General features: G+C 34.6%; 1 long non-coding RNA gene across 2 annotated transcripts; it reads left to right on the plus strand.

The window, feature by feature from the left end:
• Positions 1-675: 675 nt before the first annotated feature.
• On the plus strand, positions 676-16,062 carry LOC149156084 (uncharacterized). 2 transcript variants are annotated; one of them, XR_016263158.1, is made up of 4 exons: positions 676-781; positions 1,929-2,018; positions 5,948-6,081; positions 15,805-16,062. It is a non-coding gene; the product is annotated as an uncharacterized LOC149156084 (long non-coding RNA). The 2 variants fall into 2 exon arrangements; XR_016263159.1 differs by lacking the exons at positions 5,948-6,081; positions 15,805-16,062 and adding an exon at positions 3,353-3,434.
• The last annotated feature ends 1,529 nt before the right edge of the window (positions 16,063-17,591 follow it).

A 17,591-nucleotide genomic window follows, 5' to 3' on the forward strand; every position in this document is an offset into this window, starting at 1 on the left:
ACATTACTCCACCCAATTATATAGATCATTTATTAGTCCCTGCCTGGGACTAATAGCGTTCGATCAGGCGTTGACTTCTTATTAATTTGAGTTGACCTGAGTATTTAGTTGATGTTTTTCGCTTTTACCCAAAGTTTTATTTTAAAGCTTTGATGTTTTTTGCTTTTTATCCAAAGTTTTATATTGGAGGTCCTATTGCCGGGTTGCTGAATTTCCAAATCCAAATTTCGTGGCTTTTTTGTTTTACCCAAAGTTTTCGGAGGTCTTATTTCCGGCGATATGGATTGAACGTTGTGACAATTCATCTTACCCAAAGTCGAGTTTGCAGAATGTTGTGACAATTAATTTTATCCAAAGTCCAATTTACATGTTATGACAACTGATTTTAAGTTCGGGGCAAAATTTTTTAAGTATATGTTGGAGACTTAGAGCAGGTGGCAGCTTTTGGTCGTGCACAACAGCCAGCTGTTGGTGTCAGGAGACTTCTAGCAGGTGACTTCTAGCAGGTGGCAGCTGCCGGTGCTTGTAATACTGTGTTGAGGGCAACCGTTTTCCTTTCTAATTTAGGAGATTATGCCAAGGAGAACACAGGACCTGGACCTATGAAGCCTGGCGTCGATACAGTGGATCAGACCGTGAAGACCGTGGTTGGCTCTGTCTATCTCACCTATGAAGCCTGGCGTCGATACAGTGGATCAGACCGTGAAGACCGTGGTTGGCTCTGTCTATCTCAAATTTGATGGAAAAACCTCTTGAGATTCTTCATTTCCATGATCGAAAGGTTTGTATTGTTATCCCCGTTACCAGTCTTATTGTTAGGTTTTTTTTTTCTTCAAAGCTCTGGCAGAGCCGCACAGGGTTTTAATACGCTCTGATGTATAATCATGTGCCGTCCAATAGTTTCTCTCTAAGTTAGATACAGACATGCTAGAAACTTAAGCAATATTTCAATTACCTCTGTCATGGAATAATGTTCATAAAGTAGACTCATACAGCTTTCTCATAGGATTTTTTTCCTCAATAATTGGTCAAAATACAAGAATTATCATGTTTCTGATAGTAGGTCTTGAAAGCTTCTCCATGATAGTAGTTTTGAAATTTCTGTAAAGTCACTATGTTCAGATTGACAACTGTTCCAAGTAATTCTAAAGAAAATTGGGAAGAATTGACAGACAATGTAAGAGAAAATGGAGGAGTCAGAATGCACAGAAATGATAATTTCTCGTCAAAAGCATGCAATTTTTGAAAAATGATAGAGCTTATAACATCTGATATGTCAATTTCTGTTGTTGATCTTAAAATATAAAAGACGAATAATGTTTCCAGGGTCTTATAACTAGATGATTAGTGGTGTTCCATACTGATTGGAAAATAATCTGACCGTATTTAATTCGTTTGCTCTAGTTGGAAGAGATCATTTTGTTAAGTTCTTCCCTGGGAACACTGCTGATCCTGACAGTAAAACTGTTACCGAAGGAGAAATGCATGCTAACATATTTGAATTCATTAAACTCAAGGTCTCATTTCTTGTGAGAAATGTAAATTAAAATTTGGTGTCAACTCTGCTACAAGAGAGGAGAAACAGTGTGATATTATGCTTTTACTTCCAGGTTGTGAATTGCATTGCCAATTTATAACAGGCTCTATGCTGTATGTTCAAGCAAGTTTGACAATTTTGTAACTGATTGGCAGATCTCCATCTTACTGAACACTTTCATTATCAAAATGATGTTTTACATGCTTAGTTCTGCATTTCCTGTAATCACCTCGATAACAAAGAAATTTCTTATCGTCATGGTTTAACTACTTGCTTCAGCCTTTCTATAAAGGCATGCATCTGGCACAGATGTTCAAGTAGCACTCTAGTGAATATATACAAGTTCTTTTAGTTTTCTAATTTTACTTGATTAATCATTTATGCCTTACAGGTGCTTGGTATTCCTTGGGATGTCGACACTGAAGGTTTACAGGATTATATGAGCAAGTTTGGAGAACTGGATGACGTGATTGTTATGCGGGTAAGTTTGATAACATATGCTTGCGTGTCAGAATATGATTAGATGTTATTTTAAATTTTTATGTTTGGAGAAATCACTGGGGGATTAAAGGATTTAATATCATGATTTAGACGGGACACTTCTTTTTGAGACATACTTCCGTGTCATTCTTTTTTTCATTTTTATTTTTTCTCTTTGGACTGATGCAGAGTATTAAAATACTTATTTTTGAAATTTACTTTGAAACTTGTTCATTTATTCTTTGGATCTCTCACCTAGAATCCTTACGGGACAGATGCAGAGTATTAAAATACTTATTTTTGAAATTTACTTTGAAACTTGTTCATTTATTCTTTGGATCTCTCACCTAGAATCCTTACGGGCCTTCTCTTTAGCTGTTATAGAGTTTCTTATGTAATTTCCCAATTTTTTTGATTGTATGCTTGTGATTGACTCACAACATGATGTTCTTCGGAAACCTATATATCTCAATTAATTTCTTGTTGAATTGTGTAGTTATTTTTGATTCAAATGGACTCTTTCATTTTCCGCTGGTTTAACTCAATTGAACTAATGTACTTTCATGATACATGGGTTTGTCTTGGGATCTTCAAGATTCTAAATGATTTTCCAGAATTCATTTTATGTGATAATTAATCACGTTTTACAGTTAACAAGGATCTCAACATAGAATTATTTAAATTCAGCTCCATATACACTAATTATCTATGGGTGCCCCTTTTTTACATTACTCTTACATGGGTTATGTCTTGGGATCTTCCAGATTCTAAATGATTTTCCAGAATTCATTCTGTTATTCCCAGCTAAATTAACATAATTTTATGATAGATTCTGACAAGTTAGTATATTGTTTGGGTGACCTTATTGAAATATATTAAATTCAAAACATATTATAGATGTTGATTCTAGAGTCTTACTATCTTGTCTTGGTCCTTTTAGTTTGAATTATTTTACAAATTTCCATGTTTTTGAGGTCATGTTTGCTACAAAAGTATCTTATCTGCAATTTGTCAATTTGTTAACTTATAAAAGTATCTTATCTTATCTGCAATTTGTTCGGTGAATTTTCGGTGAATTTTATTTTTAGCTAGACGTGGTAGTTGTTCGGTGAATTTTCGGTGAATTTTATTTTTAGCTAGACGTGGTAGTTGGTATGAAGAGCACGAACAACTTGCTCAAGCCTGTGAATAACTTTTGAAGCTCATTCTCTTTCCAAAATGTCAAAATAAAATATGTAATTATTACATTCAAATATACTCATTACCTCTCCAAGAGTAGAGCAAGAGAAGCCTTGCACAAGAAGGCATTGATGACCTTTCCTATTCTGCATTTAGTGATCGTGGACTCCGTGGACTCTCCTGCCATCAGGAGCGGCGAGGTTGGTTATGCATCCGACGTGAGTTTTTTCCAATTCAAGTAAGTTGATAACTTAATTGTTCCTATATATGGATATCTTTATTGAATGGAAGAGAAAACCAATGTAGGTAACTTCATTCTTCCTGTATATGGATATCTTTATTGAATGCAAGAGAAAGCCAATGTAGCTGATAGGGAATTCAATGTATCCATTATTAGCATGCTAATCACGTATCTATTATTTTCTAAAGAAACGAAAATGTCACTTACAACCAGTGTTCATAGATAGGAATAGCTTCAACATGTTCATAGCCACTGCCATGTCCTGCATCGTTGCAAGGTAGTCGATTTCTTTTTCTCTCCTGCTCCCACCTTTTCACAGACCCATATCTAGCCACAGCCGCTCCAACCACAGGTGCTCCAACCTTCTCACAGACCCAAACTGCAGGTGCTTCAGCGTTTTCACAAACCCATTTGTGGCCACAACTATTACATTGATGAAATTAGGATTGTTTGACCCAAACTGCAGGTGCTTCAGCCTTTTCACAGACCCATTTCTAGCCACAACTACTACATTTATGAAATTAGTATTGTTTGCGTATTTGTTTTGGTTTGGTTTCAGGAATTAAAATATATTACTGGTTTCAGGTATGCATTTAAACTAGATGCATCACTATATACAATGTGACACAGACATGCAAACAACTGCAAAGAAACATGCATCACCATATACAATGTGACACAAACATGCGAACAACTGCAAAGGAACATGTGGACAGCAACACGTCCACTTGCATGTCTACAACCACAAAGCAGATGACAACTATAATATTGAAAGATGGCAATCATAATATGAAAAAAGTCTTGGCAAACTTTGGATAAATTCTAAACATAGAAAAGTCCTTGTAATAATATTTGGTTGAATTGTACATAGAGAAAGTTTCAATTTTGGTTAACTTCGTTATGGAAAAGTTTCGGCAATAAGAGGTCTATTTTTCTTATCCAATCAAAAATGCGAAAAACGAATTTTAAATAATTTAAAATTTAATGCTGGTCTGAAACTTTGTTTAAATTTTAAATAAAGGGAATGTCAATTTTCTCACGAAATACATTCCTGTTTCTCCCTGTTCTATGTCCTTTATTTTTATATCCTATTAACAAATTCCTTTCAACCTTTTTACTCTTAAACTCCCGCCGCCCACTTGTAAATTTTTATTTACAATGCAACAACGCAGGCATTACTGCAACTGTAAAAGTAAATAAATAAAAATTTCTTAGCAGTTCATATTGCAAAACAAAAGCACAGAATTGCAAGCCAAAAGGATACTAAGTCTCGCTCACCTTTTTTTTCTCCACTCAACGGCAAAAACAGATGCGTAGCGCTAACAACCCAACCTTTTTAGACATTTTTCAAGAACAATCAAATGCACCGGTTTTTCGGTGTTCCGCGTAGTAGAGTGCGCCATTCAAGTTATTTATTATAACACAACTTCACAAAGCTCCACCCATTGATCCCAAGCCGGCTGATCCATAGATCATTTCCTTACATCCCATCTAATCGAGGGTGTGAGGGTGTGCATAGTGGCGATTTATAAAATTATAAACACGAACAAGTGTTTACAATGTTAAAACGTGCCAAGGATATAAATACCTTTGAGAACCACGCTTCAAATTATGCAAACCTCATAGAATGTAATTAATTTTCTATAAATAAATTTGTGGGCCCATCTCTTGGCCACTCGTCCAGACCGTTGATATCATGTCCTTCCCCGTGTAGTCGTGCTTGTCACTTCCGTGGTAGAGCCAAAGGCATAGCTAATAGATTAGAAGGGTTCTCGCCAATGTTATCGCAACCCAGCTGATTCATATTATGAAAAATAATCTCATAAATGCCATTTTTTACACGTTAAAAATAAAATTTTCAAATGGAATACTAATTTGGTATGTATCGTCATATCATATGGATATTCTTTATACGATTAGTCTTTTTAATTTATCACAAGCATTAAATTACTTATTTTTAAAAAATGCATTTTTTAAAAACTGTATCTATGATATTAAAAGAGCAGCTTTGTTTAGAAAATTTTCTAAACATATAGAATTTATAAAAAAAAATTCTAAACATATAGAATTTATTGTTGGGAGACATTTATCACAAGCATTAAATTATCTATATTTAGAAACTGTATCTATGATATTAAAGAGCAGCTTTGTTTAAAAGATTTCTTTAAAGAACAGCTTTGTTTAGAAAATTTTCTAAACATATAGAATTTATAAAAAAAAAAATTAAACATATAGAATTTAAAATTTCTAAACATATAGAATTTATTATTGGGAGACATTTATCACAAGGATTAACTTACCTATATTTAGAAACTGTATCTATGATATTAAAGAGCAGCTTTGTTTAAAAGATTTCTTTTCAAGCCAAAATTTGTAAGAGATATTTTCCCTGGCATTTATCATTATTTAAATGTTTTAGTTGACACCGATATTTTTGGGAAGTTCACAACATTAAAAATCTTTGCGATAGTCTGAACTCGTTGCTTACACTTTTTTGTTGTGCAAATCAGTGTTTCAGTGAGTGGCCCTTATCAGGTATATGGATTCCACTTCTTTGTTGTGCAAATCAGTGTTTCAGTGAGTGGCCCTTATCAGGTATATGGATTCTTTGCTCGTGGATTCATTGTTGAGTGGCCCTTATTAGGTATATGGATTCTTTGCTCGTGGATTCATTGTTTATAAATTTGGTTGATTCAACAAATATTTTGGAATTTTCTATTTTGATTTTAATTTAATATATAAAATTCCAAAATATTTACAAATCAACCATACAAATAAAAATGATTTAATAGTGCAGCATCAAAATAAAAATGATTTAATCCATCAAGAACTACGTTGTCATATCCCTCGTGTAACTTATCATAACTAATAGTTTTGAATGGTTAGTCAGTTACGGAACTGATCCTTAAACTGCGGAACAGTTTTCTGGATGAGATCGAATATGGAAGGCTCCATTACGAAACTCCGGAACTGATTCTTGAGGATTTGGTTTTAACCGCATTGGGAATGAAGTAAGGGGGGGAGCGATGCCATGCGGGAATAACACGAGGCTGCGCCGGTGGCTTCACGCTGCATGGCTTCCTTCCACAGCAAATATAGCCAAGCGGGGATTTTAGTGGCAATTTTAGATTAAGATGGCTTTCTTCCAAATGGCAATGATATATTACTCTGCGGCAATGGTTATTTGCTTGGCAAGTATGGCGGTGCTGTGTCAGGGGCAATACCAGTATAGCAGTGATCAGGTGCAGAATTACAGAATGCTACCGACTTCGAGAGTGACGGGACGGGAAAGAGCGATATGCGAAGGCGCATACAGTCGACGCTATGGGATTGTCCTCTCATGCCCTGCTCAATGCCCCGTCCGCAAACCCATAAAAGCCAAGAAGGTTAAAGGATGCATGATCGATTGCAGTAAATGCGAGAATTCATGTAAATTGGCGCCTCTCCCCACAAAGGGTTGAATTGAAACCTTAGTTGAAGTTTGGAATGGTGTTGAATATGTACCCAGCCAACGGGGTTCGAGCTCCAGGAGCATTGCCTAGCTGTAGCGGCGGTGACGGCTAGTCTTTTCTGGAACCTTCAACGTCAAGGCTGGATGAACCTGCCATGAATAAGATAAGTATCGTACTCGCTTCCTTGAAAGGAAAATATAAGCATGTTTTATTGGGTATGGTTGAAAGATTACCATGCGCTCAATGCCAGTAACTTGTTGTTTTTCATAAAAACAGATATAAGCTTAAAAGCTAGTGTGTTAGCTGATTTTAAAGTTCTGGAAAATATAGATATGCATGCATGCATAATAGAAGAATTGCTAATAAGCTTAAATTCTTTGTGTGTTAGCTGACGTTGAAGTTCTTGAGATAGATATGCATTGCATGCATGGTAGAAAATTTCTAATGATGTGCTTCCAGATGCATAAGTAATCTTACTAACTTTCTTGAAGAAAGTGTATTTTATAATAAATATGGTAAATATGGTTTCTTTCTAGAAAAGATAATTTTCTTGAAGAAAGTGTGTTTTATAATAAATATGGTAAATATGGTTTCTTTTTAGAAAAGATAACTTTCTTGAAGAAAGTGTGTTTTATAATAAATATGGTAAATATGGTTTCTTTCTAGAAAAGATAACTTTCTTGAAGAAAGTGTGTTTTATAATAAATATGGTAAATATGGTTTCTTTCTAGAAAAGAACGCATACGTCAAGTATGAAGATGAAGGATTCCAAGAGGGGTTTTCTTGGAAACAAATTAGAGATTCTTTCTTTTAGAAGAATAAATAAATAGTGCTTTTACTATAGTGAGAACCCATACTTGTATCATTAAAAGATTATGTGTACTGTATATACTAAAGAAGGAATATTAGGATAAGCTAATGGCTCAAAGAATAAGCTTTGTGTAAAGTAGAACAAGAATTTACTTGAATAGACGTACTAGTGAGTTAGTATGTTATGCGTGCTCATACAGATGAGTAGATGAAAAAGATCCTTTTTAAAGGTTGTTTAATGAATTTTTGATAATGTATCTAATATTGTTGCCAAGCTTGTTGTCAACAACATTGACAGGAAACGATGGCGGTTGGTGCCAGAGGAAAGTGACGTTTACCATTGGCAGGATAAGGATTATTTGTCCATGCAGCTGAGTCCAAATTGCAGTATTTATGCCACAAGGATTATTGCATGTGGCGGTATGTAAATAAAATATTACATGTAAATTGTATTAGCTTGTAGCTAGTTATGTGATAACTAAATGATAACTTATTGTAATGATTTTATAACAATGGTTAAGGGATGGAATCCCTTATAAGCCATTGAGTGAGGGGTGAAATCCCTCACGAGCGTTTAATAAGAAGATTAAACGTTTGCTGGTTTTCACCCTACGGGGTTTCCAGGGTATATCCGTGTTCAATGGTGTGATTGATGTGATTGTCTTATGTGTCCGTTGATAATGATGGGTCCTTGATGATGATGGTTCTTTATTTTTTGTGGCAAGCATAATGTCTTAGTGCATGATTATCTAACATGGTTAAGGATTTCAAGAAATGGATGCATGGATTCATAAGACAGTTTATGATATTACAGTGATGGTAAAGGTTATGCAATGGTTATGGAACTCACTGTCTTTGATGGCAATTTACTTGATGTAATAATGAATAGTATATCTACAGTTAATGATGATTTGTGGAGTTGTGAATTGATTAATTACTTGTGGTAATTGCATAAAAACTTCTAACTCCCTACTTTTACCTGCGAGGTTATCGGGGTATGTGACAAGTGGTATCAGAGCTAAAGGTTGCAGTACTGGCGCCTTTGGGAATTGGTAGGCGGAAAGGATATTTAGGTACGCCATCAGTAGGCATTAACTCAGGTATGAGTTTAATCATTCGCATATTCATTTATGTCATACACTACTTTTGGCATGACAGGTCTGATTCATGTTTATAACTTCTTTGAGAAGTAAGTAATAAGTTGTTGCATAACTACGTTCATAACGTTGGATTCCTGATGAGGATAAAAGACAATGAAACTTTTGTCGCACTTACAAACAAAATTGAACACTCATTACACTTAAGCACAATAGTGAACACTCATTGAGGAAGTGACCACCAACTACCAACTTTTGATTTGCACATATGGCCATAACAACCATGCATAAATTGAACTAGATTGAAATTACAATGAACGAAACTTAATAAGCCAATGCATGAATATAAATCAGGGGGAACATCCTTGAATAGGATGGAAAAATTGTTTTAAAAAGGACATTAGAAGAACCCCTTTAGATATTGAAAACATGCAATGAGTCAAGCAGCGAAACTTGATTGTCATAACTAACTTTTGATTCAGTCTTGTCATGGATGCATGAAGACGATTGGTAGTTGAGATTGGTTAGTGTTGTATGACTAACCCTTAGAACTTATATGCATTAATTCGATTGGACTAAGATTGTTACAGTTCGTAACCAAGTGAAGGTTGATTGATGTCGCATGCATGGAATGTGTGTATGAAGATTTTTACTCTCTCGGTGCTATAGACCAGTTGTGCATGAGAAGAGTTCTTAATTTTATTCACCATGAGAATGCATGATGAATAGTATATGCTTATGTCTTAATAGATTTAATGATGATTACCCTCTAATTAAGTGAAATCCATTAGCATGGTATGAGCTTATGTTAAAAACCATTGGAGCCTCGATTTAATAATGGTTGAATTTATCTCTACTATGGGAATGATGGATTTCTTATGCATGTTGCATTCCAGGGTAAAGTTAATCGTAGAGGCATGTTCAGTGGGTAACATTTATAGGACCCATTCATGGTATAACTACATGTGATAATTATTCATTAATAGACTACCTGTGTTAATACAGTTGTCAGTGAACTCTAACTACCTTCCCCAGCTATAGATGCTTCCAAAGGAAATGGAAGCAAGGAGAAGGAAGAAGACTGTGCTGTAGGGACAGACGGAGATAGGAAAAAGAAATTGCTAAGTCTGGTGGTGACCAGATAGCGCAAGCTTTGGGTATCAGAATCTTGCAGAAAACTCTAATGACTAGATAGCGCTCGATGTGCATGTGAGTATTCCCTTGACCATGCTTAAGGAGTTGGAAAATGATATCTATAGTGTGTTTCTGTTAATGATTTTCGTAATGTCTCCTTGAAGTCATTATTCGGAAATGGACACATAGTATTGTTATGATAATTGTTGCATCTAGCATCAAGTGGTAACTTTGGTGCGTGTGTGACACTTAGGAGATTATGCTTCTAATTGCATAAGTAGAGCAATTGCTTCCGGTAAGGGTGGTTTAACTTGTTAGTTATGCATGTTGATCCAAGGATAAGATAAGTGTCTTGTTCACTTACTTGAAGAACATGTATGAATGTTTTATATGATTTCTTAGTAGAGAAAGTATTTGAATGCATGCAATAAAAGAATGGTTCTTTTATAGATTTTCGTGGTAAAGAAAAAGGGTTAAGGCATGCAGTTAAAGATTGATTGTTTATATGTTTTCTTGGTAGAGAAAATATGATAATACTTGCAGTAAAAGAATTGGTTATTGCTTCTTAGTAAAGAGAATAGGTAGTTCCTCCTAGTAGGACTACATGTGAGTCTTGTGAGAGAAATGTTTGTCTCTTGTTGTCTTTCTTGGAATAAAATCCTTGCTAAATATAGCCAAAGAATCTTCTTGAGAAAGAGGATGAGGCATATAAATGTCCTGAGGACATAGCATGGAAGGTGGCCAAGTTTTCTTGAATTAAAGTATGTATCTTTAATTGATAAAAGCTTTTTGGAAAATATATATATTTATATATGTATATGCTAATTGCATTATGATTCTAGTTAGTTTCTAAGCTCTAGTGATATGACTATGCATTACATGCATGATAAAAGCTAACTAAGAATGTGCTTCTAGGCACATAGATATTCATCCCTAAATTCTTGAGGAAAGAATATATTACATATATACATAAATATCGTCTCCTCCTAAGAGTATGCATACTTCATGTATGAAGATGCATGATTTTATGAGAATTTTCTCGAAAATAAAAATAGAGGTTCTTTCCTTAAAGACACATTAGAATAGTGTTCATACAAGAACCAAAATCCTTACTTGTTGCATGAAAAGAACTATGTGCATTAAAGTAAAGTAATTGTGTTAGGAGGACACATGTTGCATATTGGTAGCTATTTTGACTTTGGAATTATGAGTCTGTGTGTACTTAGAGAAAGTGGTCATGCTAGCTTCCTTGAAAATAATAATCTCTTGGAGAGATTGTCTTGTTGAATGAGCTGTGTTGATTGCTTGATTTTGATACATAAAGGATAAGTAAACCTTGTTTTTGTATCTTGAATTTTTATGCCTAAAGATAGATATCTTTAATAATTTCTTGAAAGGGAATCTTGAGAAATCCTCACATCGGAAGATAGAGAAATGAGGATTAAAATGACTTCCTTTAAGAAAGAGGTATGTGGTTTATTGTAAGAAATGCTGGTAGTATTCTAGTGAAAGGAATATGGGTTGCATACATTAAAGAAAGGCTTATATGATAAGCAATAGTATGCACAAAGATTAGTCATTGTGACATAAGAGTTATGTTCTTGTATGTTAGAGGAATTATGTTTAATTACACTAACAATGCATGACTAAAGCTAGCCATAGTAAACGTAAGATAATACTCCATTAATGATGATTTGAATTGGAACAACAGACTATGGCAAAATTGGGAATGCTGAGAGTATTAACTCAACTGTTGTTGACATTTATACATTAATGAGTATTTGCATATGCTTTTATACATGACAATATTGTATGCATGAACATTCTTGGAAATGGAATACGTGGTAACTGATGCATATTTATAACTAACGTTGCTGATGGAATTAAGTAGTGGTAGCTTAATGGCAACAAGAAAACTCATCACATAAATTGCTGCAATATGAAATGCAATTATAAATGAGAAAGAATGATGTTATATGATATGCATGAATTATGTTATTTGGAAAATTTGCATGCATACAACGTGTATGATGGATATGTTTCCCATCAAACTTGATGTTGTGGACCCATGATGAGGGATAAGTGTAAATGCATGGTGTACATGCATGTTTATTTTGTAATGATAATGATTATATGGTTCATTGTGTAATTACTTTGGGAAAGAGTAATAAAAGAGAAATTTAACATGCCAGACAGTTGCGGATAGTTGGGTTGATGACAGTTACCTGCCTGGAGGGTTGATGGTACTTGTCTGCCCGAATTGTGAAAGGCATGAATGCCTTGGGTTGATGACAATTACCTGCCCGGAGGGGTTGATGGTACTTGTCTGCCCGGAGTTGGGTTGATGGCAGCTACCTGCCCGGAGGGGTTGATGGTACCTGTCTGCCTAGATTTCCTCTCCCTAGAATTCTTGAGCTGGTTGGCCAGTGGAATTCTATGTTAGGCCTGGTAAGGTCTCTATCGAAGAAACTGTCTGGATGTGAAAATGACTCGGTTTGGTTATGGAAACCGGTTCCCATGGGTTGGGAATTCTTTAGCCTATTATGATGCTCATAGCTAAAGAAATGAATGAATCAGCTATATGATATGTTGAAAATAAATTCTATATATAGTTGTGTGAAATATGTTATGCACATTTAACAAGAAATGAGCTTAGTGCTCTATAAGGAGTAATTGGAAAAAAAAAAAAACTTAACTCCTTTATTGTATTATTGATGTTGTGAACATCTTAGTGGGAGCTAAGACAGTTTTTGCTTGATGCAATGATTGACTATTTTGATGATTAGAGAATTATGTGCTCTTTTGGTACTTCTCGAGGTACTTTGCGGATGTCTTTGGTAAGAATTCGTTCAGTATGCACGTGGAACGGTGATTTATCATTTGATGATTAGTATTAGTGCTCTTTAAGTACTTATAAAAGTACTGCGATTTAGAAAGCATCTAACATTGCAATTGATTGCTAGTCAAAAATATTTCATTTGACTCAAAATATAGTGACTAATGTGATTGAATTATTAGTCATATATTACAGGAATTACTTACCATGGAAGGTTGAAGAGCTGTCCAACCACTATTAAAATATTTACATGAAGGTATTCATGATTTTCAAGAATAGATGGTAAGTAATGGTAAGTTGACTCAGAGAATTGTTATCATGAATGAATAAGGGCCAAGTGGTGGCGATTAGAAGTTGCATATTTTTGCAATTCCGAATGCTTATGACTATTGATGCTTATAACTAATGATATTTCTTATGACTATATCATTACTATTTTGTTTGTCGTCTTTTCTTGGAATGAAATCGTTGATTTCAAAGAGAAAGGATCACATTTTGTGTGGTTTAGATGGTAATACCATGAGTAAAGTCTAAAGTTCCAATAAAAGATGAACACCGAGGACGGTGTTCTTGTTAAGGGGGGGAGTATGTCATATCCCTCGTGTAACTTATCATAACTAACAGTTTTGAATGGTTAGTCAGTTACGGAACTGATCCTTAAACTGCGGAACAGTTTTCTGGATGAGATCGAATATGGAAGGCTCCATTACGAAACTCCGGAACTGATTCTTGAGGATTTGGTTTTAACCGCATTGGGAATGAAGTAAGGGGGGGAGCGATGCCATGCGGGAATAACACGAGGCTGCGCCGGTGGCTTCACGCTGCATGGCTTCCTTCCACAGCAAATACAGCCAAGCGGGGATTTTAGTGGCAATTTTAGCTTAAGATGGCTTTCTTCCAAATGGCAATGATATATTACTCTGCGGCAATGGTTATTTGCTTGGCAAGTATGGCGGTGCTGTGTCAGGGGCAATACCAGTATAGCAGTGATCAGGTGCAGAATTACAGAATGCTACCGACTTCGAGAGTGACGGGACGGGAAAGAGCGATATGCGAAGGCGCATACAGTCGATGCTATGGGATTGTCCTCTCATGCCCTGCTCAATGCCCCGTCCGCAAACCCATAAAAGCCAAGAAGGTTAAAGGATGCATGATCGATTGCAGTAAATGCGAGACTTCATGTAAATTGGCGCCTCTCCCCACAAAGGGTTGAATTGAAACCTTAGTTGAAGTTTGGAATGGTGTTGAATATGTACCCAGCCAACGGGGTTCGAGCTCCAGGAGCATTGCCTAGCTGTAGCGGCGGTGACGGCTAGTCTTTTCTGGAACCTTCAACGTCAAGGCTGGATGAACCTGCCATGAATAAGATAAGTATCGTACTCGCTTCCTTGAAAGGAAAATATAAGCATGTTTTATTGGGTATGGTTGAAAGATTACCATGCGCTCAATGCCAGTAACTTGTTGTTTTTCGTAAAAACAGATATAAGCTTAAAAGCTAGTGTGTTAGCTGATTTTAAAGTTCTGGAAAATATAGATATGCATGCATGCATAATAGAAGAATTGCTAATAAGCTTAAATTCTTTGTGTTGTTAGCTGACGTTGAAGTTCTTGAGATAGATATGCATTGCATGCATGGTAGAAAATTTCTAATGATGTGCTTCCAGATGCATAAGTAATCTTACTAACTTTCTTGAAGAAAGTGTGTTTTATAATAAATATGGTAAATATGGTTTCTTTCTAGAAAAGATAATTTTCTTGAAGAAAGTGTGTTTTATAATAAATATGGTAAATATGGTTTCTTTTTAGAAAAGATAACTTTCTTGAAGAAAGTGTGTTTTATAATAAATATGGTAAATATGGTTTCTTTCTAGAAAAGATAACTTTCTTGAAGAAAGTGTGTTTTATAATAAATATGGTAAATATGGTTTCTTTCTAGAAAAGAACGCATACGTCAAGTATGAAGATGAAGGATTCCAAGAGGGGTTTTCTTGGAAACAAATTAGAGATTCTTTCTTTTAGAAGAATAAATAAATAGTGCTTTTACTATAGTGAGAACCCATACTTGTATCATTAAAAGATTATGTGTACTGTATATACTAAAGAAGGAATATTAGGATAAGCTAATGGCTCAAAGAATAAGCTTTGTGTAAAGTAGAACAAGAATTTACTTGAATAGACGTACTAGTGAGTTAGTATGTTATGCGTGCTCATACAGATGAGTAGATGAAAAAGATCCTTTTTAAAGGTTGTTTAATGAATATTTGATAATGTATCTAATATTGTTGCCAAGCTTGTTGTCAACAACATTGACAGGAAACGATGGCGGTTGGTGCCAGAGGAAAGTGACGTTTACCATTGGCAGGATAAGGATTATTTGTCCATGCAGCTGAGTCCAAATTGCAGTATTTATGCCACAAGGATTATTGCATGTGGCGGTATGTAAATAAAATATTACATGTAAATTGTATTAGCTTGTAGCTAGTTATGTGATAACTAAATGATAACTTATTGTAATGATTTTATAACAATGGTTAAGGGATGGAATCCCTTATAAGCCATTGAGTGAGGGGTGAAATCCCTCACGAGCGTTTAATAAGAAGATTAAACGTTTGCTGGTTTTCACCCTACGGGGTTTCCAGGGTATATCCGTGTTCAATGGTGTGATTGATGTGATTGTCTTATGTGTCCGTTGATAAAGATGGGTCCTTGATGATGATGGTTCTTTATTTTTTGTGGCAAGCATAATGTCTTAGTGCATGATTATCTAACATGGTTAAGGATTTCAAGAAATGGATGCATGGATTCATAAGACAGTTTATGATATTACAGTGATGGTAAAGGTTATGCAACGGTTATGGAACTCATTGTCTTTGATGGCAATTTACTTCATGTAATAATGAATAGTATATCTACAGTTAATGATGATTTGTGGAGTTGTGAATTGATTAATTACTTGTGGTAATTGCATAAAAACTTCTAACTCCCTACTTTTACCTGCGAGGTTATCGGGGTATGTGACATACGTCATTACCATGCAGGTGGTCCCTGATAGCAGGACGATTGCCTGGGCGGACAGACAACGAAATCAAGAACCACTGGAACATTCATCTGCAAAAGAAGGTGCCACCACAGGAATCTCAAAGAAAGAAAACGTTCAAAATTAACACGATCAAACCCACACCTGTCAGAATAAAAACTGCGGTGCAACACACTAAAATGGTGAATCCAAATGCTTGCAACAGTTCTGCCTGCAGTAACTGTACAAGTTCAGATCATTCCTTCAATATTTTTACAAATCAAGAAATTGTGAATTCCTCCCAGTCATTTTGTAACCAACTTGTGGAGGATCCGATAGCAGAAAATCATCCAAAGCACACAGCGGATGCAATTTCATAAAAACTTAATTGAGATTGTGCGAAACTAAGCACAAAATCAGTCCAAACTCCTAAATACTCATGTTATAATTGTTTAATAATCCAAAGCACACAACTGATGCAATTTCATAAAAACTTAATTGACATTGATGCAATTTCATAAAAACTTAATTGACATTGTGCGAAACTAAGCACAAAATCAGTCCAAACTCCTAAATACTCATAATTGTTTAGTTTTTATTGGCAATATGGTTTAGTTTTTATTGGCAATACGGCAAGGACTACCGCTACGCAGTTGCCCTTGTTAAGAGTATGAATAGTGAATAACATTGGTTATGGTAACATCTAATCATGTGAATGATAGAATAAATACAATTCATTGGTTTATGAAATTTTTGCAAAATCCAGACCATTAAAACTGCAAAATCAATATAATTTTTCCCACACAAATCTTACTATTAATCTAAATTAAGTGGCCTGTATAACGGAAATGACGGAAATGACAGTAGTACTAGATGGGTGAGGGTAGTATTTATATTAATGTTAAAATGATCATGTCAGCGTCGTTTACAACACTGTATAATTTGTATGTCCGCATTTCTTCAAGGAATTTGGGATTGTCAAGTTTAAAACACAGGTGCATTGCTTAGTACAAAACCAGGTTGAAGTGTATCCATCCCATTTAATGTTATATCCGAAGAATATCAGGATATAGTACAAGTAATTTAATAGATTATTTACGTATAGTTTTTTTTTTACAAATATAATTTAAAACCCATAAAAATTGTCAAATCTATATTTGTAGCGAATCAAAAAACAAAAATTTTAATTTTAAAATAATTTTAAATTTTACAAATTTTGTTTTAATATAAATTTATTATAAATATTATAAAAACTTTATAATATTTTTTAGATTTAATAGATGTCAAAGTAATTTGATTTTGAACTCATTACAATATATAAAAAAGCATCATGATATATAATTTAATTAGAAACACGAACATATACATTAAATTATGCATAATTATTATGAACATATATATAAATTATGCATAATTAATATGTTTTAAGTAATTTTTTTTGTAAGCTTGGCATGACCTTTGTATTCATTATCTTTAATGGTGTATGATGTATGGATTTTAATGGTGTATGGTGTGCTTTTAATAGTGTATGGTGATGTACATATGTGAATTAATATTTAATTTTGCAATTTAAATGTAACACGTTATCTATTTATATAGAAAAACAACTACTCGATATGATCCTTTAAATGTATAATGGGTTAGTTGGGATTACGAAAAGGGATAGGAAATCTGTGGATTCGGGTGAAAGACTAAAAAATCGTTAAAAAATAAGTGTAGTTTGTAAGAGCATCTTACAATCTAAACCCATCAAGAAACTTATCTTACGTATCTTAAAACCAAACCATTCAGTTAAAAATTTGTATTTCT

Source organism: Pinus tabuliformis, chromosome 9 (assembly GCF_031772625.1).
Source record: "Pinus tabuliformis cultivar Carrire ecotype Pingquan chromosome 9, CPIR1, whole genome shotgun sequence".
Classification (NCBI taxonomy): Eukaryota; Viridiplantae; Streptophyta; class Pinopsida; order Pinales; family Pinaceae; genus Pinus; species Pinus tabuliformis.